This window comes from Bos indicus, chromosome X (genome assembly GCF_029378745.1).
Source record: "Bos indicus isolate NIAB-ARS_2022 breed Sahiwal x Tharparkar chromosome X, NIAB-ARS_B.indTharparkar_mat_pri_1.0, whole genome shotgun sequence".
In the NCBI taxonomy this organism is placed as follows: Eukaryota; Metazoa; Chordata; class Mammalia; order Artiodactyla; family Bovidae; genus Bos; species Bos indicus.
Genome location: NC_091789.1, coordinates 105,877,975 through 105,903,942, shown reverse-complemented (window position 1 = coordinate 105,903,942; position 25,968 = coordinate 105,877,975). Strand labels below are relative to the sequence as shown.

At 42.0% G+C, this 25,968-nt stretch overlaps 1 long non-coding RNA gene across 1 annotated transcript in view; it reads right to left on the bottom strand.

The window, feature by feature from the left end:
- Positions 1 to 17,355, bottom strand: part of LOC139181342 (uncharacterized) — a 121,741-nt gene extending 104,386 nt beyond the window's left edge. Inside the window, exons 1-2 of the long non-coding RNA XR_011565332.1 lie at positions 17,141 to 17,355; positions 15,003 to 15,100 (exon numbers count right to left, since the gene is read on the bottom strand). This is a non-coding gene — a long non-coding RNA (uncharacterized lncRNA). The remainder of the gene's footprint in view (positions 1 to 15,002; positions 15,101 to 17,140) is intronic.
- Between the last annotated feature and the right edge of the window lie 8,613 nt (positions 17,356 to 25,968).

The window sequence follows — 25,968 nt, the reverse complement described above, 5'->3', positions numbered from 1 at the left end:
GTGAGAGAGCAGTGACTACTTACCAATTTCTCTTTCCAGTAGCCAAGTATTGAAAAGAAGTAGTGTGTATGATGAAGTAAAGAAAAAAAAATGTACAGTGAGCTTGGATACCATCATTGAATCAACAGAAAGGGAAAGACAGGCAATATAAGACACAGATAAGAGTAACAGAATAAATCCCAGAGAAGGCAAATGGGGTCAGAATCAAAATCACACAGTGGGGGCAGCTTTGGGTGAGAGCTGGAGGAAGAACCCTCTTCTCTGTGGGAGAGGTACCACTTTCAGAATGGGAGTGGGGGCTGTGAAGTAGGAGAGAAGTGAAAGATGTCAGGAGGCAAGGGAGAAGGGAAAAGGAAAATCCCAAGGTTTGAAAGCAAAAGCAATCTGTTTATTTTGGTCCTTGACCAAAATTGTAGAAGTAATTGCACAGATCAGGGTTTAAACAGGGAACACTTACCGGTCTTAGCTGTGGTTTTACCTTGAAGGAGCTCTGTTACCTTAAGCAAGTCAGTTAAACTTCCTAAACTGCATCTTTAAAAGAGGGAGATTTGCTAAAATAATCACACCAACTATCCAGCTCTACACTTCAATGGCTTCAAAGAAACAGTTTATACCTTGAACAGTGTCAGCTTACCTACACCACGTTTCCCCTCCCAGAAGGGAAATGGGAACCAAAGTCAAGGTGTAGGTAATTTAAATACCCTTGGGCTGTTTTCACATCTCATTTTTGATAGTGACAGCCACAACAAACAGATGGTTACTGCTGACAAGGCCTGTGTCATTACAGTCCTAATGGTAATTAATGTTTTTATAGCACTTTACTGTTCATGAGGAGCCTTCACTCATGAAACGTTTTAGTCCACCTTCACAATAGCTCTGAAACAGGTAAGGCTGCTCTTCTATCCATTTTCCAGCCTCAGTTTGGCTTATAGACGTCGATGATGTGTCCAAGGCCTCAAAGCAGACGAATGACAAACGTGGGACTTGAATCCAGGTACTCAGGACTCAGATTTTTTTTCATAGTGATGTACTGCACATAGAATATTGCACAGCATTTGGTGTCACAAACAGAAAATTCATGAGGCAAAAGGAATTTGCACAGATTGATTCTTTTAATTGATTCTGGCAGTACACTTTATTGAAATGCAAGTACAATCTTAATTTTCAAGTGATGAATGATTGGAATCCAAAGAACAAAGAAGGAGAGGACTAGGATTCAACTACTTCAAAGTCCTCATTCTCAAGATGAGAAAACAGGACCCCGCTGGGACACATGACTTTTGGGAAGCAGAGCTGACACCGGAACTCAGGGCTCCCACCAGCCCCGGGGCTCTCATCACTGGCCAGGTCTACACAGCTTCAGAGAAAAGTTAACAACTGAACTGCTCCTTAACAATGAAATGATTCCAATTTAAATAATCTGAGGGGCTCCTTCCCTCATTTTTCCATCTGCGAACCATATGGATGCTGCCTATTAATGGTATTAGAATTCTTTGGAGCAAATTCTTTTCACAAATGGGAGGAGTGGTAATGACAATTATGTCTTATTTTAGTACAAAATAGAAGTAAAATGGATCTACTAAGGAATTCATCTGAGAGTTTTAAACCGACTGAAACTGCCTTCATTCCCATGCTCTACCTACAAAATGTTTTCTAAACAAATTACAATGGAAAAACCGAAAAAATGCAATGAAAATATTTTGAACAAGACCATCTTATCAAACAATTCCCATTCTCCTCCTTGGGAAATAATGAGTCAGCAGGTGCTTCAAGAAAATTAGAGATACCAAGGGAACATTTCATGCAAAGATGAGCACAATGAAGGACAGAAATGGTATGGAACTAACAGAAACAGAAGATATTAAGAAGAGGTGGCAAGAATACACAGAAGAACTATACAAAAAAGATCTTCATGACCCAGATAATCACGATGGTGTGATCACTCACCTAGAGCCAGACATCCTGGAATGTGAAGTCAAGTGGGCCTTAGGAAGCCTCACTACGAACAAAGCTAGTGGAGGTGATGGAATTCCAGTTGAGCTATTTCAAATCCTAAAAGATGATGCTGTGAAAGTGCTGCACTCAATCTGCCAGCAAATTCGGAAAACTTGGCAGTGACCACAGGACTGGAAAAGGTCAGTTTTCATTTCAATCCCAAAGAAAGGCAATGCCAAAGAATGCTCAAACTACCACACAATTGCACTCATTTCGCATTCTAGCAAAGGAATGCCCCAAATCCTCTAAGCCAGAATTCAACAGTACATGAACCTTGAACTTCTATATGTTCAAGCTGGATTTAGAAAAGGTAGACGAACCAGAGATCAAATTGCCAACATCCCTTGGATTACAGAAAAAGCAAGTGAGTTCCAGAAAAACATTTACTTCTGCACTACTGACTTGTCAAAGCCTTGGACTGTGTGAATCACAACAAACTGTGGAAAATTCTGAAAGAGATGGGAATCCCAGACCACCTGACCTGCCTCGTGAGAAATCTGTATGCAGGCCAAGAAGTAACAGTTAGAACTGGACATGGAACAACAGACTGGTTCCAAATTGGGAAAGGAGTACATCAAGGCTGTATGTTATCACCCTGCTTATTTAACTTCTACGCAGAGTACATCATGAGGAAATGCTGGACTGGATGAAGCACAAGCTGGAATCAAGATTGCTGGGAGAAATACCAATAACCTCAGATATGCAGATGACACTACCTTTATGACAGAAAGTGAAGAACTAAAGAGCCTCTTGATGAAAGTGAAAAAGGAGAGTGAAAAAGTTGGCTTAAAACTCAACATTCAAAAAACTCAGATCATGCATCCAGTCACTTCATGGAAAATAGGTGGAGAAACAGTGGAAACAGTGACAGACTGTATTCTTCTGGGCTCCAAAATCACTGTAGATGGTGACTGCAGCCATGAAATTACAAGATGCTTGCTCCTTGGAAGAAAAGTTATGACCAACCTAGACAGCTTATTAAAAAGTAGAGACATTACTTTGCCTACAAAGGTCCATCTAGTCAAAGCTATGGTTTTTCCAGTAGTCATGTATGCATTCAAAAGTTGGACTATATAGAAAGCTGAGCACCGAAGTACTGATGCTTTTGAACTGTGGTGTTGGAGAAGACTCTTGAGAGTCCCTTGGACAGCAAAGAGATCCAACCAGTCCATCCTAAAGGAAATGAGTCCTGAATATTCATTGGAAGGACTGATGCTGAAGCTGAAGCTCCAATACTTTGGCCACCTGATTTGAAGAACTGACTCATTGATAAAGACCCTGATGCTGGGAAAGACTGAAGGCAGGAGGAAAAGGGGATGACAGAGAATGAGATGGTTGAATGGCATTTCCGACTCAATGGACATGAGTTTGAGTAAGCTCCGGGAGTTGGTAATGGACAGGGAGGACTCACGTGCTGCAGTCTATGGGGTCACAAAGAGTTGGATATGACTGAGTGACTGAACTGAACTGAGGTGCTTCTAACCAAAATTACTTATATCACAAAGCAGAAAAATGTTTACTGTTTAAACACCACGTGGTGCTAGTCAACCCGCTTGCCAATGCAGGAGATGAAAGAGACACAGACTCAATTCCTGGGTCAGAAAGATCCTCTGGAGGAGGGCATGGTAACCCACTCCAGTATTCTTGTCTGGAGAATCCCATGGACAGAAGAGCCTGGCAGGTGATAGTCCATGGGATCACAAAGAATCGGACATGACTGAAGCAGCCTAGCAATGTTTAAACAGAAGACTCCACTCGAAGAATAGATGAGAATGTAAATATAATGTATTATGAAGTTTCAGATCCTATTTTGTATGTTTTATGCAGTAAAAAAAAGTCTGAGTCTTCCATTAGACTATAAAGGACTCAAGTACAAGAAGATCAAATGAAGGGAGCTGTTCTGAGGTGAGCAGATAATTGCTGATCATCTTCCCTCAGGGCACCTCGGACCTTTGGGTTCATATTCCTGAGACCAAGAGAAAGGATTTCTACTGTGGAAAAGAAATCAGCAAAGCTTTTAATGAACATGCAAAGGCTAATATGAAAGATGGAAAATACACCTGTGTGTTCAGTTCTGGAGCTGTAAGAGGGAGGCTAAGACAGCAGGCTGAAGGTTCTTTTCAGAGTGAACTCTCCAGTGTTTCATAGTGTTTTGGAGATGAAGTTTTTATTACAGTGGGTGTTCAGCCTCAAATGCATAACCAGGTTTCTCCTCAAGACAGTTGCAAGAATTTTAAACTAAGAAGATAGGAGACAAGTAAGTCCAAGACCGCCAAAGGGGGAAAATTTAATCTCCCTCATTTTTTCTGGGTTAAGAAGACAGAAATACTCTAAGGTTTCAATCAAAAGCCCAGGAAATCCAGGCCTGAGGAGAGTAGACAACCATAACTAGATTGAGCCTTCCTAAAACTGCAACCTGGCCTTAATTTAGCTCAATATTTGAAGGTGATCAGCTCCTCACTATATTTACCTAACAGAGGACAAGAAGGAAATCCTTTCTAGAAGATGTAATCTAGAACTAGTAAGACTTTCACACACTGTGTCTGGGTACAAAATAAAAAATTATTAGACATGATGGAGAAGGAAATGCCAACCCACTCCAGTATTCTTGCCTGGAAAATTCCATGGAGAGAAGAGCCTGGTGGGCTGCAGTCCCTGGGGTCACACGACAGCACGTATACATGAGGGGGGTGGAGGAAGATGCTGCTGCTGCTGCTGCTAAGTCACTTCAGTCGTGTCTGACTCTGTGCGACCCCATAGACGGCAGCCCACCAGGCTCCCCCGTCCCTGGGATTCTCCAGGCAAGAACACTGGAGTGAGTTGCCATGTCCTTCTCCAATGCATGAAAGTGAAAAGTGAATGTGAAGACACTCAATCGTGTCTGACTCTTAGCAACCCCATGGACTGCAGCCTACCAGGCTCCTCCGTCCATGGGATTTTCCAGGCAAGAGTACTGGAGTGGGTTGCCATTGCCTTCTCTGGGAGGAAGATGGGTTGATAGCAATAAACAGAGGCAGAATGAAAAAACAAATTATTAGACATGAGAAAAACTGCACGTAAATGCAACCAATATGCAATAGAAAAAAGACAAATAGATGCAGGCTCACAGATGACTTGCATTATTGGATTCAGTAAGTAATACCATTAAACCGATTAACTGGTTAAAAAATAAGGGAAAAAAGGAAATGGATGAAAAGATGGAGAATTTCAAAAGAGAACTAGAATCCATATAAAAAAATCAAACGAACATCCTAGAAAAATTAAGTATCTGAAATTAAGAAAATGCAGTGTCTGAAATTAACTCATTGGATGGGTTTAACACCACACTAGACAAAGCAGGAAACCTGTCACACTGCTTCATAGTGTCACTTTATATTTTTAAATGCTTATGTAAATGGCTTCTCTGGTAGCTCAGCTGGTAAAGAACCCACCTACAATGTAGGAGACCCTGGTTTGATTTCTGGGTCAGGAAGATCCACTGGAGAAGGGATAGGCTACCCACTTCAGTATTCTTGGGCTTCCCTGGTGGCTCAGCTGGTAAAAACTCCACCTGCAATGTGGGAGACCTGGGTTTGATCCCTGGGTTGGGAAGATCCCCTGGAGAAGGGAACAGCTACCCACTCCAGTATTCTGGCCTAGAGAATTCCATGGTTTGTATAGTCCATGGAGTCACAAAGAGTTGGACACAACTGAGCAATTTTCACTTTACAGACAAAGCAGAAGATAGGATTAGTAAACCTAAAGGTAAAGCTTAATGGAAAACTCACATTAAAACTCAAATAGAAAAGAAGAAAGAAGAAGGTAAGAAACATGGTATCCTGACCATGTACGTAATTGGACAGCCAGAGAGAAGTGAGGACAGAAGCAATATTTGAAGAGACAATGGCCGAGGATTTTCCAATACTGATGAAAGACATCAACCCTCAAATTCAAGAAAGTCGGCAAACAGAAGCAGGATGAATATAAGGAAAACCACACCTGGATTTGTCAATGTCAAATGCTTGGTACAAAAACCTGGCAAGTCATGTAGCTGGCTTCAAATTTAGTACAATTCTTGAAGAGGTTATGATAAAGAGGATAGTTTGAGGATAGGCACCCTACTCAGCAATAAAGTTTCTGTTCTTTAGTAGGATTGTAGTCATTCTGCTCTTGACCAAGCACAGAAAAACTCCACAATGACACAAATTTGAGTATAGTACAATGATGGATCCTTGACTCCTGGTTTCTACCTAGCTTGATCTCATTTCTTTAACCTTATAATAATGTAACTCTACGTTTTATATAATAAAAAATTTAATCCAATAAGAGTTTTTGGTAAAGCTTACTAAAATCAGAGGGGAAAACACAACCACAGTATTAAATGGGATGTCAGAATAAGATAGGACTTTTAAAATAAACAGTCCAACCCTTACGTTAAGAGATGACAAAACCGAAGCCCAGAGCTATTTAGAAACCTACTGGGAACCAGAACAGTGTTTCTCTTTCTATGTAATACAGTACATAGAGACTATGGGATTCCCTGGTGGCTCAGTGGTAAAGAATCCACCTGCTAATGCAGGAGATGTGGATTCGATCCCTGAGTTGGGAAGATCTCCTGGAGAAGGGATGGCAACCCACTCCAATACTCTTGCCTGGGGAATCCCATGGATAGAAGAGTCTGGCGGGCTACATTTAATGGGGTTGCAAAAGAATTAGACACAACTTTGCAACTAAATAACAACAGATATACCTTAGGAAGGAAAACACACATTATGCAACATATTGGGGATATAATATATAAAATATTTTAGACTATTGTCTGTAATATCAAACTAGCTCTTTTAGAAAACAAAAACATGAGTAACGTGTAAATGATATCTATCTCAACTAGTACCCTATTGCAAGCTGTTAAAATTCCTTGACTTGATAAATTAACAAATAAAAACGGTGATTTTTATAACTTGAAATTGTCATTGTCTTCTAAAAATACTTAATTGTGGCCACCTGAATTGATGTTGTCATTTTTAAATAAGTAGCAAAGGCAATACAGAGATTCAGGAAGAAACTGATCTATAAATAATTGAGATGTGAACTCAAAAATATAAATCTTTTGTTCTCTGATAAATAAAAGGAAAAGCATGCCGTAAGAAAAAACTTCTAGCAGACATTTTTTAACATAAGTGCAAGTTCTATTTTCACCCATAAATATTAGCACATCTGTTATTTTGACAGGGGATTACTCAAGAGTTGTGGCTTTTTCATGCCTCTAATTGTGCCAATGGCCAATCTAAGAGTGGCATAAGGCAGGAGGAAAACACATGAGAGACCAGAAAGAGGCCAGAAGGGTCTTAAGGCCATTTAATGGCCTCCTTATTCTTTCAGGCTTTTTGGTTATAAGGCTTTGGTTATAAGTTTTTTTGTTGTTGTTTTTTGTTTTGGTTATAAGTTTTTTGTTTTGGTTATAAGTTTGAATGAGGCAAAATGTATATGTTTTCTTTAAATACTTCAAACAGCTCTCCTAAAACATATAGATGTGTACTAAAACCAAGCTATGGAAAAACTCAAACCTAACCATGGTTACCATCTTATCTCTGGAACATTGGGATCACTTTGTGTACATTTAACTAAGCATACTTACTAACATACTCTTCATGTATATTTGAACTAAGATCCTACCTGTATATTAGAATGATACTTTCTCTTAATGTAGTCTAGTCTTTAAGAAAAGATTCTTTAATAGGTAGCAAATCTGAAACATTTGAATTCATGTTTCCACTCTGAGTAGTTTGTAACAGCTGGAAAAGCACACAAACATTAACATTGGATAAACTACTACTACTGTTTCCCTGTAGAAGGATAGCTTCAATGTTCCCACCTAAGTGAGGTAGAACACAGATGAACAGCCCCAATCAATTATATCTCTTTTCACCGCCTGACATCCTCCTCTTCCAAAAACGCCTCTTAAATCAGATGCTAGAGACAAATCAATGTGAGATACTCAGTGGTCCTCCATGATGAGAAGCTTCCCCAATGCTCAAGCTTAACTGTAACAGCTTTCAGAAGGAAGGAGGAGGAGAGACGTAACTCCTTTTCCAGGACTGAAGAGCAGCTTCCCCATTCCACAGCATCAGTGGTATCAATACCTCATAAATGCCAAGAGGAAACCAAGGATGTCTTAAATATACTTTGGATAAAAGGATAAAGACAGAGAACTTGAGGGGAGGGCCAAAGGAGGATGCTAGGAACCCTGGTACCATATTGGTAGGCTCATCTTAGATTCAAACAGATTCAATCTTTCAGGGTCAAAACTGTTTTCCCTGCTGTGGACCTAAATGGAATCAGCTCTCTAGCCCAAGCCTGCTCTACTCTCACATTACTGCTCCTGGGTGCATATGTGCTAAGTCACTTCAGTAGTATCTGATTCTTTGTGACCCTACAGAATGTAACCCACCAAGCTCCTCTGTCCATGGGGATTCTCCAGGCAATAATACTGGAGTGGGCTGCCATTTCCTCCTTCAGGGGATCTTCCCGACTGAGGTACCAAACCCGAGTTTCTTGTGTCTCCTGCATTGCAGGCAGATTCTTTACCCCTGAGCCACTGGGGAAGCCCATTCCTGCTGCTAGGTAAGTGTAAAAATGTCTGCAATTATTCTCTTCTCTCTGTGCTCCTTGCAACATGACTGCAGCTCCTCCCTTCAAGAGAGGGAATCTATTTCCCCAACTACTGAGTCAGGGCTGGCGTTGTGACTTGTTTTGGATAATAGAATTCAGAGGAAGTCACTTTGTGCCAGTTGCAAGCCTAATCCTCAAGAGGTCTTGCATGCCTCTGCCTCTTCTCTTAGAACCCTGCCACCCACAGTGTTAACAAGCCCATGCTGGCCTGGTTAAAGATTAGAAACCATGTGGAGAGGAGCTGAGGACATCCTGGAAGAGCCAGACCCCAACCCGCTCGGTGAAAAACCTGCCCAGATCCAAAGAACCACCCAGCTGAATCTGGCCCAAACTGCCAACCCACAGAATCAAGGGCTCGCTAAATGCTGGTTGTTTTAAACCACAAACCAAACCAATACTGTGGTGGTTTGTTGAGGAGCCAAAGCTAACTGATATAGTAAGGAATGCTTTGTCATGAATTATTCATTCAATGAACATTTGTTAAATGCCTTCTATATTTGAAGTGGTGATCTAAGGGTACGAAGATTAGTATGTGATAGTGCCTGCAATTAAGGAGTCATTCCTCTAACAACAGTAAAAAAAAAGTATGAACAACAAAGTCTACTTAGAGGATAGGAAGGCTCAGGTAAGAGGTCACATTTGAGCTGGTTTTTAAGGAAAGACCAGTAAGTCACCAGTGGACAGGAACAGACAGCAGAAGCAGAAGAAACAGCATGAGCAAAAGCACAGAAAGAGCTCAAGGAATGTTCTAGGAATGGAAAACAGTGTAAGACAGATGGAGTGTGGGGAGGAAGTGGCAGATGACAGAGCATTAAAAGCAGGTTGAAGGCAAATAATGAAGAGTGTCATACTGTAAATCAAGCTACAGGATTGGAATCCCTCTTGTAGGCGTGGAGAGCTACACATCATTTTAAAGTGGGAAATGACGTGATTAAATCTGTTTTAGGAAACAAAAGCTGATGAGAAGTAGGGGATTAGAGGCAAGAGTAAGAATCAGGAAGATGAATTTGGAGACTGAATCACAAGGGGGGACGTGAATCACAAGGTAGTAAATATTAAGGAAGAGAAGATGCCTTTGAAAGGTGATTCAGAGATGGGAGAAGGACCTAACAGCCTTGACAATCAACTATAGGTGGGCTTTGAGAGTGATATATAAGTTGTGTGGGAGAACCACTAGATTAATAGCAAATGTATCAGTTAAGGCATTAAGAGCAGAAGAGCGGACTGGAAAGGAACAAAACAGGGTTTTTAGAAAGGCACCTATGGGATACCCAGTGAGAGATGTCCAGGAGGCAGAGAACAATACAGATCTGGACCCTATGCTGAGGGATGGGTATGGAAAACAGGAGATAAAGACCTGGGCTATCTTTAGAACACAGAGCAGGGACAGATGGCCAGCTCAAGACTGGAGAGTAAATGTGAACACAGGGCCTTCAGGGAAAAGATGGAGACAGAGAGGAGCCGAGGGATGGCACGATCCTGAGGACATAAATATTTCAGCGGCAAAGGAAAGAAGTATCACCAAAGAGCAGCAACCTTCCTTGGGGATGGACGAGGGGAGGGGAAGGTACTTTAATTTTGAAAGCATGGGTTATAAATTAAGGAAAAATAGAAAACCATCCCTTTTGCCACATTCTTTCCTCTGGCCAAGCCATCCCCGGGACTTTTTCCTAGGGTTCTTCCCACTTTAGAGGGGCCCTGAAGTCACAGTCAGTGGAGGTAGGGGGAGAAAGCAACAGGAGCAGTTTGAGGAAGATCATCAGTGTCCATGTATTTGATGGAAAAAAACTTTTTTTTTCAAGCCCTTGGTGGCACCTGCTGCAGCAAAGACTTTTTTTTCAAGCCCTTGGTGGCACCTGCTGCAGCAAAGAACATCACCAACTTTCATTCTTAGGATACTTTTTTGAAATCTGCTTCTGGTTAATTTATTGCATCTTCCAAACAGATTGCCTTCATATATTTTCAGTAACTAGATGGGAAGCTTTTAAAAATATCCCCGAAGTAGGTAAAGACTTCATAAATAGAATGCAAAAAGCAATACCCAAGAAAGAAAAAAAATGGTAATTAGATTCATTAAAAATCATCAAAAATACTGTGAAGACAGTGAAAAGGCAACCCAGACTGGGAGAAAATGTAATACATATATCTGACAAAGGGTCCATGTGCAGAATAAAAAGAAATTACAAAAAGAAAAAGAAAAATACAAAGAATCCAATTCAAAACTGGGAAAAAGGTTTTAACAGGAATTTCACAAAAAGATATCCAAATGCCAGTAAGTATGTGAAATGGCATTTAACAACATTACTCATCAGGAAACATAAATTTAAACCGTAGGACCACCTCACACCCATTAGGATGGCTACTGTCAAAAAATAAATAAATAAATAACAAGCGCTGGCAAGGGTGTGGAGAAACGGAAACCTTTGTGCCTGCTGGGAATGTAAAATGGTGCAGTGTCTATGGACAACAGTGTGGTGGTTCCTCAAAAAATTAAAACAGAATCACCATACAGTGCGGCAACTCCACTTGTAGGTATGCATCCCCAAAAATAAAAGCAGGGTCTCAAAGAAATATTAATACATCCATGTTCTTAGCAGCATTATTCACAATAGCCAAAAGGCGGCAGCAACCCAAGGGTCCACCAACAGACGAATGGATAAATAAAATGTGGTGGATATTCATACAATGGAACATTACTTAGCTGTAAAAAGAAAGGAAATTCCAACACATTCTACAACATGAATGAATCTTAAGGAAATTATGCTAAGTGAAATAAGTGGGTTACAAAAGAACAAATATTCTGGATTTCAACCCATATGAGGTACTTAAAGTAGTCAAATTTATAGAGATAGAAAGTAGAAAGGTGCTTGCCAGGTACTAGGGGAAGAGAAAAAGGGGAGTTATAGTTTAATGGATATAGCTTCAGTTTCACAAGATGAAAAGAGTTCTGGAGATGGATAGTGGTACAACAAAGTAAATGTACTTAATACCACCAACATTTTTAAGTGGTTACAATGGTAAATGTTATGTACATTTTGCTAAAATTTTTTAAATTAAAAAAAAATTTTAAACCCACAAGTACGTATCACTACTCTCCTACAAAAACAGCTAAACTAAAAAGACCAACAAAACCAAGTGTTGGTGAAAATGTGGAGCAACTGGAACTCCTGGTTGAGTGTAAATTGGTAAAATCATCTTGGAAAACCATTTGGCAATATCTACTGAAGCTAATGGATGGGGTTCCCTGATAGCTCAGTTGGTAAAGAATCTGCCTGCAATATAGAAGACCCCAGTTCGATTTCTGGGTCGGGAAGATCCACTGGAGAAGGGAATGGCAACCCACTCCCTGTATTCTGGCCTGGAGAATTATATGGACTGTATAATCCATGGGGTTGCAAAGCGTCGGGCACCACTGAGTGACTTTCACTTTCACTGAAGCTAAATACAAGCATACCCTGTGACCTCAACAGTTCCACACCTCTGTATATGCTCAAAAGTAATGAGTGAGCATGTGCACCAAAACTCATAAGCCAGAATATTCACAGCTGCTTTATTCATGTTAGTCATACAGTAGAAACAATCCAAAGACCCAACAGGAGAATGGATAAACAAATGGTGTTATATCCATACAACAGAAATTACTAGTCAACTTATTAGAATGAACTACTAACACAGCAACATGGATAAATCACAAAGACATTGTGCGTGTGTGCTCAGTGGCTCAGTCGTGTCCAACTTTTTGTGACCTTCTGGACTGTAGCCCACCAGGCTCCTCTGCCCATAGGGATTCTCCAGGCAGGAATACTGGAGTGGGTTGCCATGCCCTCCTCCAGGGCATCTTCCCAACCCAGGGGTCAAATCTGCATCTCCTGAATCTCCTGTATTGCAGGCGGATTCTTTACCACTGAGCTTATGCGGAAGTCCCCACAAAGACATTATGTTATGTGAAAGAAGACATACACACACAAGTTCCTTCTATATGACTCTATTTACATGGAGCTTAACAACCAATAAAAGGAATGGATGGAGTTTAAAAAATACTACAGTGTGAATCCAAATCATAATGTAGTTATCTTCAGATTAGAAATAGGATAAAAACTGACCAGAAGGGGAAAGAGGAGGAAATCTTTTGGGATACTGGAAAAGTTGTATTCTTGACCTGGGTGGTAGTCCCATGAGCATATACACATATAAAAGTTCATAGAGCAATACACTTCAGATTAATGCATTGTACACACTTTATTGTATGTATGTACTCAGTCAGTTGTGTGACTCTTTGGGGCCCCATGGACTATTGCCTCCTCTGCCCATAGAATCTTCCAGGCAAGAATACTGGAGTAGGCTGCCATCTCCTACTCCAGGGAACCTTCCCTACTCCAGGGAATCTTCCTGACCCCGGGATCAAACCCGCATCCCTTGTGTCTCCTGCATTGGCAGGTGGATTCTTTACCACGAATGCCACCTGGGAAGTCCCATGTTATACCTTAAAAATAAAATACAGTATTTTCAAAGCAGTGCTCTTCCTGGGCACATCTTTAAAGCACCTGATGTCTCTATATTGAGAATGCTATAATTCCAGAAATGAGTGAAATCTCATCTTTGCTCCTTTCCTTTCTGACTTAGAAGATTAGACCCCGTTCTTCTTAGCCAAATTGTGCAATGATTAGTTACTTCCGAGTTTACAGAGTCAGATAATGAATCAAAGGCCCACACACGTGCAAATTTATGTGTTCCTAAGTGTCTGAGAGCTGTCGTCAAGCCACTCAACACCCATGGGATCTTTCCAGCAAACAATCTTTCAGTTTTCAATTTATACTTTTCAAGTCAGAGGTCCCAATTTGCCTTCTACTGGTAAATGTCCAATTTGATATTATTCTCTTCAAGAACAGCATCTGACTTTGTCTTACACCCTCATTGGCAGGGGCTAAACAAATCCCTCTTCAACTGTAAAGGCAGAAAGTAAAAAAATCACAAGATATCTCCACATTCTGGCATTGGATGAATGCATACATCCCCTGGGGAAAGACAAAGCTTCATCCCCTTTAACAGCCATTTTGATGCCAGGTCTTTATACAAGCAACATGATCGTTAACTATAGTTTCCCTGTGAAAGCATCATTAGCTGTGGCCCACAAATCTAAGGAAAGAAAATAAAAAGCTACCAAGGTGAACTCCCCTTACCCCCACTTCCTCTACCATTCATAACTCAGTTGAAAAAGGGCCTTAATATGCAAAATCTTATATTTTAATGATGACCAGAGGCAAATTCTTTTGAATTGTGTCACAATGAAAAACTTTCTGAACTTGAGAACTTGACTGTCTTTGTTCCCATATTAAATTTGTCATTAGTTGAGTCAAGTGGGTGAATTATGAAGGTACTTCTTATATGTTGGGGCTTGGAAAAGCCAGCAAAGTAGGAGAAAAATGACAAGGGCTGGTTTAAAAGAAGCAGCCTAGGGAATTCCCTGGCAGTCCAGTGGTTAGGATTCTGCACCGTCACTGCTGAGCATGTGGCTAATTTTTTTTTTTAATTTTATTTTATTTTTAAACTTTACATAATTGTATTAGTTTTGCCAAATATCAAAATGAATCCATCACAGGTATACATGTGCTCCCCATCCTGAACCCTCCTCCCTCCCCATACCATCCCTCTGGGTCGTCCCAGTGCACTAGCCCCAAGCATCCAGTATCGTGCATTGAACCTGGACTGGCATCTCATTTCATACATGATATTTTACATGTTTCAATGCCATTCTCCCAAATCTTCCCACCCTCTCCCTCTCCCACAGATTCCATAAGACTGTTCCATACATAATTTTTTTTAAAGTAGCAGCACAGAGACTTCCCTTGGGGCATTCGTTTGATCCCTGGTAGGGAAGGAAGAGCCCACATGCTGCCCCAAGTGGCCAAGAAAAAAAAAGCAGCAGCCTGTATGTATTCTGATAAGTGAGATGTCAAGTGAGACAGTTTTTTAATAAAAACTGGGTATTATTATGTTGGTTCAACAGGGTGGCTTTGGTAACCGTGTCCCAAAATAAATTTTTCAAAACAATTGGCAGTTTCATACAGCTTCAGGAAAAGTGTTTTTAAAAGCAAACATCAAGGGACAATTGGTTGAATGCAAAGCCATGTGGTCACAATGGAAACAATGCCTCTTTTTTAGAGCAGTAAAAAGTAACACAGTATAATGATGCGCAGTAGTTTTATTTAAATACATTGTCTGCAATAGAATACACTTGCTTTCCCCTTTGAGAAGACCTCAAAATACATTTCACTTCATAAAAGTCGATATAAATGTCAGGATAGTGGAATGCAATAATTATAAAGCCAGATAGATGGATTAATTTTTCTACATACCTGTGGTTTTTCAGATCCCTGTGTTTGCGTACTGAGGTTCACTCTTATTTTTCTGAAAGTACTTCTGGAAGCTCCCGTCTTGGCTTCTACACTGCCACCTGTAGACGAAAAAGAGAAATAAGCCATGCATTATTCATTTACCATGCATATTTTCTAGGCATCTAACAGAGACAATTGGAGGGAGAGTGGCAAAATATTTGCTCTAAAAGATAAAAGTGCTCTCTCTCTTCTGTGTGGAAAATTTGTAAGGAGTCCCTCACCCTCAATGGTTTGATAAATTATTTAGAAATTTGCCCATACATAAGTCTCAGATCAACACCACTCTGATCAGTTCATTAAAGAGATATGAGTCCCAGAATCTATTCTCATGCCAACCTTGCAATTGTTTCAAGACGGGTCTTTTAATATTAGAGGACAACTTTTGTTAACCAGGTAATTAAGAATTCTGTAAATTATCACAAAGAAAAAAGGGAGAGACCCAGGAAAAGATTACTCTGTCACATAGTTGTAAAAATGTCTATTTAAAATAATAATATTAATTCTACCACAAACTAGAGCTTTGCCCAATCTAAAACATCTATGTGGGGTGTTTTCATCATACGGCCCTATTCTTGATTTGAATGTGAATGAGTGCTGAAAGGTCTTTCTGACACTCCACAGATTTTAATATAGGCAGGTCTTTTTTCTTAAAAAAAAAAAAAAAAAGAATAAAAATCTATGAGCAGAACAAGCAATGAATAAAAATCCACGAGCAACTGTGTATCAGTGAGTCAAAGCAGCCATGAGCTGAGAGGGATATGTGTGTGTGTGGTAAGTCTCACACACACACACACACACACACGCACACACGCACACGCGCGCACACACACACACACACACACACACGGAGATGCTGGAGTTAATTTAGAATAAAAGACCCAACCAGGGTGTATGTGTGGTGTGGATGTGTGTGACAGAGACAGACAGACAAGCAGACTACCCCAGGGTGTGGTGTGGTGTGGTGGTGTGTGGTGTGTGTGTCTGAGAGAGGGAGAGGGAGAAGAAGAGGGAGAAAGAAAGGGAGAGAGGACAGAGACAGAGGTTGGGATTCCAGAGTTGAGAATTTTTGCCTCCTCTTGGTCCTAAAGTCTATCCAGAAGAAGTGTTCCAGCTCCAGCACCTCAAGCTAAAGGGACAAGTACCATTCCCTACCCCCTACCCCCACCCCACGCGAGACAGCACCAGAAGCCACTCAGGCAGCAGGCCCGCCGAGCTCGCTCCCCAGCAAACCCGGGGGCCTTTTCAGCCTCATCAGGGATCCGTCTCCACTTACTGGTAATTTACTTTAACGCCCGGAAAGCCTGATTTGGTTTAAGGAATGGCAGCAAATCTACGAAAATCAAGTCTCCTAAAGCCGCTCTCCTTCTCCTCCCTAGGACTGACATTTACACTAACACCAACCCCTCCTTTCCAACCTCGAAGGCGCTCTGGGCTACCCCAAGAGGCTCTTTGGAGGGCCCGCCAGCAACCAATGTTGCTCCCACGTGTCTCCATTAAACCCTCACCCAAACATGCACAAGGCGCCAAGTGCATGCACACAGTCAGCCTTCCGAGAGAAGTTCGGCAAACCCACTCCATCCTCCCCGCTCCCTCCTGCACCACCACCACCTCCACCCCTACCCTTGGCCTCTAAAGCGGGAGGGAGCGCGCGGGCTCAGGCACTCGCCCCGGCAGACAATACTCGAGCAACTCTCGCCTTCCCCGCTCACGCCCCACCTGGTCCTGCCACCACTCTTCTCTCCAAGGGGCGTCCTGATGGATGCTGGGTGTGCATTGGGAAGAGGGGAGCGAATTGCACGCACCGTTAAGACTGAGGGCGAGGGAAGGGGGTCGCAGTCCTCCGAAGCCGCTCGGGGGGTCAGCTCGTCCGGAAAGGGTAGGGATGGGGACAGTGAGCCCCGAGAGAGGCAGCTTTTCCGCACCTCTTCCCCATCTAGCACAGCGCGCGCGCACAATTGTGCACACCAAGGGGCCGAGCACCTTCCTCCGGTCCCCGGACCTGCCCAGCCCTCGTCCCCGAGCTCAGGGGCCCGGAAGGGAGGGCATCGGGCCCACGGTGGCCCAGGAGGGGACAGAACGCAGCGCTCTAGGGTGCCCACCTGCGCGAAGGGTCGCCGTTGGTGGCCGGTGCGCCCGCCGGCTGCGCTATCTCTGCGGTGTCCGCTGCTGGAGGAGGTAGCGGCAGCCTGACCCTCGGCCTCCAGACGTCTCCTCGCTCCTCGGCAGCGGCTGTCTCCGCTTCCCTTCCTCCCAGAGGGTGAGCCTCCCAACTAGCCCGCAGGTTCTGCCACCGTCCCTCTGCCCGCCCGAGTCAGAGCTGTCCTCTCCGCCCCTTTCCCGCCGCCCCGCGAAGCGCAGCGCTCCGCCCCCGGCCCGCCCATCCCCCCCCAACCCCCCCCCCCATCCTCCCCGGGAGGGCTGCGGGGCCAGCGCCACGTGCGGCAGATCCCCAATCCCGCGCTCCTACCCGGCTCCCCTCTCCCCCGGCCCGCGGCGGCCGCCCGCATTCACCCTGCGGCCAAGGGCGTGGGCTCCGCGCGCTCTGCCCTCACTCTTCCGGTGGCTCTTCACTCGCCGCGAGGCACCTTCCACGGCCCAGAGGGTGCCTCTTATCTTGTGGAGGAAGAGGGTTGGGGAAGCGAGGTGGAGTGCGCGCGAGAGAGAGGAGGCGAAGAAACTAGCATGTCAACTGCCGCGGGATACAGGTTGATGCCTGTACCTTGTTTCGGTTACACATTAAATACCTGGATGCACTGCTTTCCTCCTTACCACCGCAGCAATATTCAGAAGCATGAATATGAGATTTCCAAGCTACTTGGTTGTAGGGGCTTTTTTCAAATTTAATGGTGCAGAAGACAACAGATTCACTTTTTTTTTTTTTAAGTTACTTTATATATATGGCCCCATTTCTAATTTTTAAAAATAACCAAATATAAATAACAGAACAGGTTTGTTTTACAGAAACAGATCCAGAGTGTATGTGTTATTTAACCTCTCTGTAATTATATTAATCGGATTCGTTTTAAAGTGTATCATAGGTATTCCTTAAGAAAACGAGTTCAGAATTTAGGGATTAGGAACCCAAAAGTTTTAATTTGGCTTTTTGCCATAGTTTTAAAATGTCAATTTCATGGAAATTATTAAATGTGGTTATGTAGGGAAAAAATGGATCCTTTTTCTTCCAAGTTGGCAACATTGTTAGATTTGGCAAAAGACAGATTCTTTAAAAGCCAAGAAATAATACAATTCTCATTCATTTTCTAGTGATGGATAGCAGCTTTTTCTTTAGGGTTTTTCTCCTTGAGGCAAACTTCCTTTCTGTTTCCTCTTACACTTGTTTTCTTCAAAAATTTCTCCCTAAATGTAAATAAAGCTATAGAAGCCCTGATTCTTGAGCCTTTGTTTTCTTAAAGGGATAGGAAAATTAATTATAATTGATAAAAATCAACCTCAGGCTCACAACACTAAATTTCATACTGATTAATCCTGGTTTTCAATTCTACTTCTGGTAATTTAATCTAACACTTGAGAACCAAGAATTTTTTCAGTTTTATCCTTGTAAGAACGAAATGCACACTTTTAAATTAACATTTTGAAGCAAAATTAAATTCATTAAATTGCCTAATGAAAAACATATTCGTCGTTTATTTGTTGCTGGGTAAATAAGGACAACATGGATGATAAACAGCATGCTGAAGAAGAGGCTCTGAAGCAAAGAAAACAGTCTTTAGAAAAACTGATGATCCCCTTTTCAAGACAAGGATGACAAATACCAGTAATTATGCGAAGAATGACTGCTGCCTCTCTTCTCTCTGCTTTGGTTTTGTGGCCAGGCCTGCATTTATCTCTTTTGATCATCATAATAAAAGTAAAGCAATTCAGCATTCCAGTGACATTGCTTAGTAAATTAGCAATATGAAAATGCTTTTATTATGTAATTAATCCAAACAAATGCCTCCGATAAATCCGATTTTACTCTTACATTTTTTTGTGCCTCTGGAGAAACACTTGCATTAAATAAAAGCAGCTAAGGCAAGCTGAAGAACAAATGCCAGCCAGATTTTTCTGTGCTTTTGTGTTGCAATAAAATTGATATTAAGTGACCTTTGGGTCTTAAATTATATATCAGATATTGGTTATGAATTGGTCATTGGCTGTTTCTTTAATGAGTTGCTGTGTGTTTACTTTGCCTTGCTTATTCCCCAAAGCATTTTTGTCTGCCTTATTGAATCTACCTTTGCCTAAACCATTTTCATTGAATGTCTACCAAAGAATCAGACTCTAATTCTTAGCTCACTTGACAATCATATTTGTCCTTCAAGTTAAGTCTTCCTTGAGGCTTTTGGTAGGAATCCAGCATGATCAAACATCCAAAATTGGAAAAAGAACTTCATCAGGCCTGATTCTAACTCAGAGATAACGATCAGATTTCTCAAAACCAGGAGGGTGTGTCCTATCTAAATAAAAAGAAGAAACAAAACCGGCAAATCCGTTTTGTTCAGGTCAAAACTAAACCAGCAAAATCACAATTGAGATCTTTTCTAAGCCCGAGTTATGCTAAGAGATGTATAAAAAGCACACTCTAAACAACTTTATCTGAATTTTCTCTCACAGCTACAAATCTCTTGCTCCACTGACCAAACACCATTATGCTTCCCTTTTAGTTCCAGAGCTGTTGAGAATTTTTCTTCAAATAAGATCTTTAAATCAGAAAGTGCATCTAGACACTCATGATGTCTCCAGAGATTCCTGTGCCACCCTCCACTTGTTTTCAAAAGTATTTTTGTGACATTGATAAGAACAGATCTGTATATCCCATGCAGAGTCAAGGAGAGGGAGTTCCAATGACCAGTCCAAATTCAAAACAGTGAGGTTAAAACAAAAAATGTAACAGCTTAATCCTATTGGCATCTCCCATTCTGATCCTCATGCGTGTGTGCTAAGTTGCTCAGTTGTATCCAACTTTTTTAGACCCCAGGCTCCTCTGTCCATGGGATTTTCCAGGTGAGAATACTGGAGTGGGTTGCCATTTCCTTCTCCAGGGGATCTTCCCGACCCGGGGATCCAACCTGCGTCTCTTCTGTCTCCTGCATTGGCAGGAGGGCTCTTTACCACTAGAGCCACCTGGAAAGCCCCTTTTCTGACTTACCCCAGTATAAAGAGTTTTATAACACGTTAAGCTCTTGAGAAAGTGTCTCCTGATAATTATTTTAATAATTTTTGTTCTCTTACTCTTTGAGCTGTGTTATAATTTATCATGAGCCTGAACCTAGAGTGTTGTTTTCTGATAACTGAGAATTGCAGACCTGGAGGTGATTAAGAGGGGAAGAGAAGACGATGGGGCAGCTCTTTTTGCTAGAGTTTCCTTTTCTGGCTCTACGAGAAGCATGAACCAAATTTCTTCACCTTGGCTGATTGGGATTAGTGAGCAAATCATTGGTTCAAATTTGCAGAATGCCAATTACTTTAATTGGTCTCCTTGTGCTAGGGAAATATGTGACCAGTTATCTCACAAGACGGTGGTGCTGGAGACAATACCACCCACAGAATGCTCTGAATGAAATGTTGATGCTGTCAGCTAAGTTACTTAAAAATGTGTGTGTGTGAATGCAGATGTGTGTGTGTGTTTATGTGTGTGTGTGTAATGCAAAGATAAATATAAACCTGAATACTTGCAGTGGATCCTTCCATTACAAAACACTTGGCAAGCTCTCTCTTATGGTTTTAGGGTATGTGATAAACTGATGAGTACCTCAATATTTACCTTACTCACAGGAAAGTACCTTTTTCTGATCCAGATCTTTCCATAAATCTCCCAGCACCAAATATTTAACCGTTTCATTCCATGATAAAAGAAAGAAAGGAAGGAGGAATGAGGGACAGAAGGAAGGCAGAGGGAGGCAGGAGGGAAGAAAGGAAGGGGAAAGAAAGAAAGTGTACAGCCGGTGTGATAAGGTAAATACATGTAAGATTGGTTAGCACAAACTGACAAGCATGTCAGGCTAGTCAGATCATGGTTTCCTCCCCCATGGACCATTTTGTTTTGGCTTGTTTCATGGCTGCCAACCAAAACCTTATTCCTAGACACGGAAAAACATTGTTGGTCACCAGATGTTGTGCGTGGAGTTGTATCCACCCAAAATATGTTGAAGTCCTAACCCACAGGGCCTGTGAATATGACCTTATTTGGAAATGGGGTTTTACAGATGTAATTAAGATGTAAGTTAAGATTAAGTCATACTGGAGTAGGGTGGGTCCTTAGTCCAATATGGCTGGTGTTTTTGCAGGAGGAGAAGAAAAGACATGATCACAGTGGGAAATCAACCATGTGAAGATGGAGGTAGAGATAGAGTTATGCTGCCACAAACAAAGGATGCCTGGGACTACCAAAAGCTGGAGGGGCTTCCCATGTGGTTTAGTGGTAAAGAATCTGCCTGCTAAGGCAGGGGACACAGATTCAATCCCTGGGTCGGGAAGATCCCCTGGAGAATGAAATGGCAACCCACTCTAGTATTCTTGCCTGGGAAATCCCACAGACAGAGGAGCCTGGCGGGTTCTATGGGCGGGTTCTACCCCATACAGTCCATGGGGTAGCAAGAGTTGGGCACAGCTGAGCAACTAAACCACCACCAGAAGCTGGAAGAGTCAAGAAAGGATCCTCCCATAGAGGCCCTGCCAGCACCTTGATTTTGGACTTTTGGCCTCCAGTAATGTCACACAATAAACTTATGTTATTTGTGGTACTTTGTGACTGCTGCCTAATAAAACAATGCACCAGGGAATCATTAACTCCTGGTGGTGTCAGCCCACCATCTTTCATCCAGGAGAGAGAAAATGTTTAAGTGTAGAGTGTTCAAGAATGAAAGGCAGAGTCATCTGAATGTATGAAGGACAACAGCAGGGTAGCATCATCCAGGAATTGGAAAGCATCTGAGAATTTACCTAATCTATTTGCTACTCCAAGATGTGACTCGGCTACAACTGAGAATCATAGAGTCACAGAATCTTAACCTGTTCAAAGGATCTTGGAGATTTTTCTCTTCTTTTGAGATTATGTGATACCTAGGTGGTATGACTTTAAAAGGTGCTGGACAGGGTTCACTGCACACAGAACATCCCCCATTCCCCCACTCCCGCGTGCCCCTCAACACCCAACGTGCCCCACTGATTCAATTCCACCTCCAGTTGTTGGGTTAAAATAGCTTCTGCCCTTTATCTTAAAACTTTGGATCTTCAGTGGTCTCAAATTAAGATGTAAATAAGTCTGGAAGACTTTCTAAACTTAGACTTAGCTTGAACTCTTGTCAGTTCCCAACTTGTATGCTTATCAGTTCATCGTTGTATTCCCTCCATTGCCTAGTCAAATGAGGAGCTCATAGAGTATCCTTCATAAATATTTGCCAACTTGAACCGAAAAGCAGAGATTAGCTGGAACTAGATGAGGGGTTGGGTAGGGTGAATAGAGGAGAGATGGAGAAGAGGAAGAAGAGAGTCCAAGACAAACTTAATTTCAGAGCTCTATATAGAAGTCCCAGACCTGATTCTGATGGTGACATGGGACATAGAAGTGAAACGTCAGCTAATAGCTTTTTCTCTTTACTTCTCCCAGTCTGGTAAGCATTTGCGGTGAGGAAGCAAGGCAGGGTAAGGCTTTTACCTTTAGTTACCTTCTGTAGTAACCTCCACCAGCCCTAACCTCCTCTCCAGACAGCCCCTTAAAATATCTAAACTGAATAAAAATAATGTATTTGTTATGTGAATGCAACTTCAAGCAAGACATAGCACGAATTCTATCACCTGTCCCCACCTCCGAATTCCACTTAGATGAAGCTTCTGTGTCCTTCCTGAATTGAAATGCTGAAGCTGCCACTGCTAGTGAGGAACTCATTTTGAAACATTTGCTTGGGACAGATCCTAAGACAAAGCCTCAGTCAGTATCAGAAAGTCTCCTCCTTCGTATATATTCCATAAAAGAGAATCCAATACTTTTGATAGAAGTCTGAGCCACTTGAAGATGAATAGAGTGTTTCTTTAGTCAGACGTGCCCAGGAGAAATAAAGAAAGTCTCAATTTTCTGAAGAAAGGAAAGCTGGAATAATTCTCTGTTGTTGGATCTTGATACCTAGGCGCTAAAAACTTTTGAAAATGTTTGAAATATCCAGGAGTTGCTTGAGGTCCCAGGGATTTATTTCTTCATGAAATGTGCAAGAGTAGTTCACCCCTACTCTTAGCCCACCAACTGAATCACAGTGTTACAATAGAATGGAAACAAATTTTATATTAGCTCGCAAAGAAAAGTCTAAAATATTGGTTGTCTACTCATGGTATTTTTTGGTATGACATCCTCAGTAAAGGTCTCTCATCTTTACAATGCTTGTGAATTCCATCAACTACTAAACTTATTTGATGGTATAAATAGGGTGGCTGACTCCATCTCTGGAAGTGCCATCCAGCAGTTGGGTCCTGGGGCACCAAACTTCCTCTGGCTCCCTAGGGTATGTGTGTGTGTGTGTGTGCGCTTAGTTGTGTCCAACTCTTATAGGCTAACGCCTGCCAGGCTCCTCTGTCCACGTCCATGGGATTCTCCAGGCAAGAATACTGGAGAGGGTTGCCATATTCTCCTCCAGGGGATCTTCCCAACCCAGGGATCGAACCTGCGTCTCCCACATCTCCTGCATTGCAGGTGGATTGTTTACTGCTGAGGCACCCAGGGAAGCCTCCCTAGGATAGTGGTAGCCAATCTCAGTCAGGAGTAAGAATAAAAATTCCCCAGTGCCCAAGACCAAGGTGATCATTTAGACATTACCTGAGCCCCAAAACCTACTTGACCTTCAACCTCCAGCAGCTCCATTTCCTGCTTTATATTTCTCGTAGCATCTATTTCCATCAAATATCCTTTATATCTTACTCATTATTACTGTCCCTGTCTCCCCACTAGAATATGCATTCCCTAAGGGCAGGAATTTTTGTTCATCTTTTTTACTGCTGTAGCCTCTGTACCTACAACAGCGTCTGCACATGGTAAGTGCTAGATGAATATTTGTTGAAAGAGAAATTGTTGCAAACATTATAACTTCATCTATTTCACTGAACATAACTGAAGTATGCTCCAAGTATTCTCCTGCTTCTTGATAGGAAAGCCAGTTCATTTTTGGACTGTTTTTATTGTATTGATGCAAAGACTTAATAATGAAAGATAGGGTACAATGTGAAGAACATTCATGATGAGCACTCTGTGTTCTCTTTCCCTTTGTCAGCTCAATTTTTATTTCTGAATATAATAACAAAGATAAACCTGATCAGCTTTGACTCACAGGACATATCTACCCAAGACCTTTCTTTTACATAATATGCTCTTCCCCTGATTTCTGTGCAGTAGCCCGTGTTCCAATGATAAAGACAGGAAAGGGAGTCTTGACTCAAAGAATATAAGATTCAGCCAAGGGCCACTCTGGAGAATGAAGACAATAAGGAAAAACACTTAGGACTTTGGGTTTTCTGCCTACTTTTCTCTCTAGCCTCCATCCTGCCAAATACTGGGTCAGTCCTTTTGGTGTCTAGGGTTCAGGGATTTCTACTAGTGGATGACTTGCCAAGTGTCTCACACGGTTCCAAGACCTCACTGGCTACCTGGCTCAGAGGAAAACCTAACGGTGGGTCTCCTGCCTCACTGATGCAGAGGCACAAAGTAAGCCTGTTGATTTGAAGAGCAGTGGACCAGGAAAATGGCAGCACGCATCCCTATTTGCCTAACCCTGTATGTAGGAGATGTGATGGTAGATGCTCCCTTCAAGGCTCACGTGACAGGCTTGACCCCTGACAACTCTCCAGTTAGACAGAGCAAATGGGTGAGGCCGGGTGCTTATAAATCCAAGGCCCCACGGAACTGCATATGTCATGGGTCCATGAAGCCTACCTGTTTGGACTTCACTCCCAGAAATTCAGATATCATTGGTCTTGAGTGGGGTCCAGATACTGGAATTATTTTAAAGCTCCCCAGATAGTTCTCCCATGAAGTCAGAATTGAGAACTGTCATTCTAGCTCTGGGAATCATTAAATTCAGAAGATTCTTACAGTTACAATTGACACCTGCATACAAATTTATCTCTAATTCAGTAACTCAAAACCCTCATGCTGAAACATTTTCAGCTTACCCAGTGTGAAATCATCATGACAACATTCTTTAGAAAAAAGTTCAACCCATACATAAGTTAAAAGCTGTAGTCATGAATCACCTTTTGATTCCCTTTTTCAAAAACAAAAAATGTCATGAACATGGCATATTTTCTCATATAGAAAATTGATGTAATTTGAAGTGTTATTACTCATCATCATTCACATTAGACTTGAAACAAAGCTAAACAAGAATATTGCTAAATGGAAATTTATTATCACATCAATAGAATTCACAGTAACACTGTAAAAAATTCAAACTCATGTCAAACATCTTTTCCCTCACCTCCTCCCTGAAGACGAAGGAGTATGAAAGCATTAGTCTGTAAAGTTTATCTGGGAGAAAGCCCTCAGGAATGGCTAATAAAGAGTCTTGATCCTGAGCTAGTCCTACTAGTATGAGCCTCTGACGAATCTCAGCACCTTCTCCTGTCCCGGGGAACCAAGATCTTCCTCAGAAGTGCACCTTGAGAAGGGCACTCGCAGCTGCCTGAGGTTATAAAGGCTTTTGCTATACCTGGAAGATAAACCAGATTTGAAGCCCTTTCCTTCTTCTTCTACAGTTCCCACATCCCCACTTGTCAAGACTCAATTTCTCCCCAGATTGCCACACTCCACGCAGCTCCAGAAACAACTGTTTGCAACCTTCCTATACTCTACTGGCTCTGCCTGGGTTAGATCTTCTCTGAGACAACCTGCCATTTCTTCACTGAGCGACATTTTGGATACAGGTAGAGTGACAAACCATCCCAG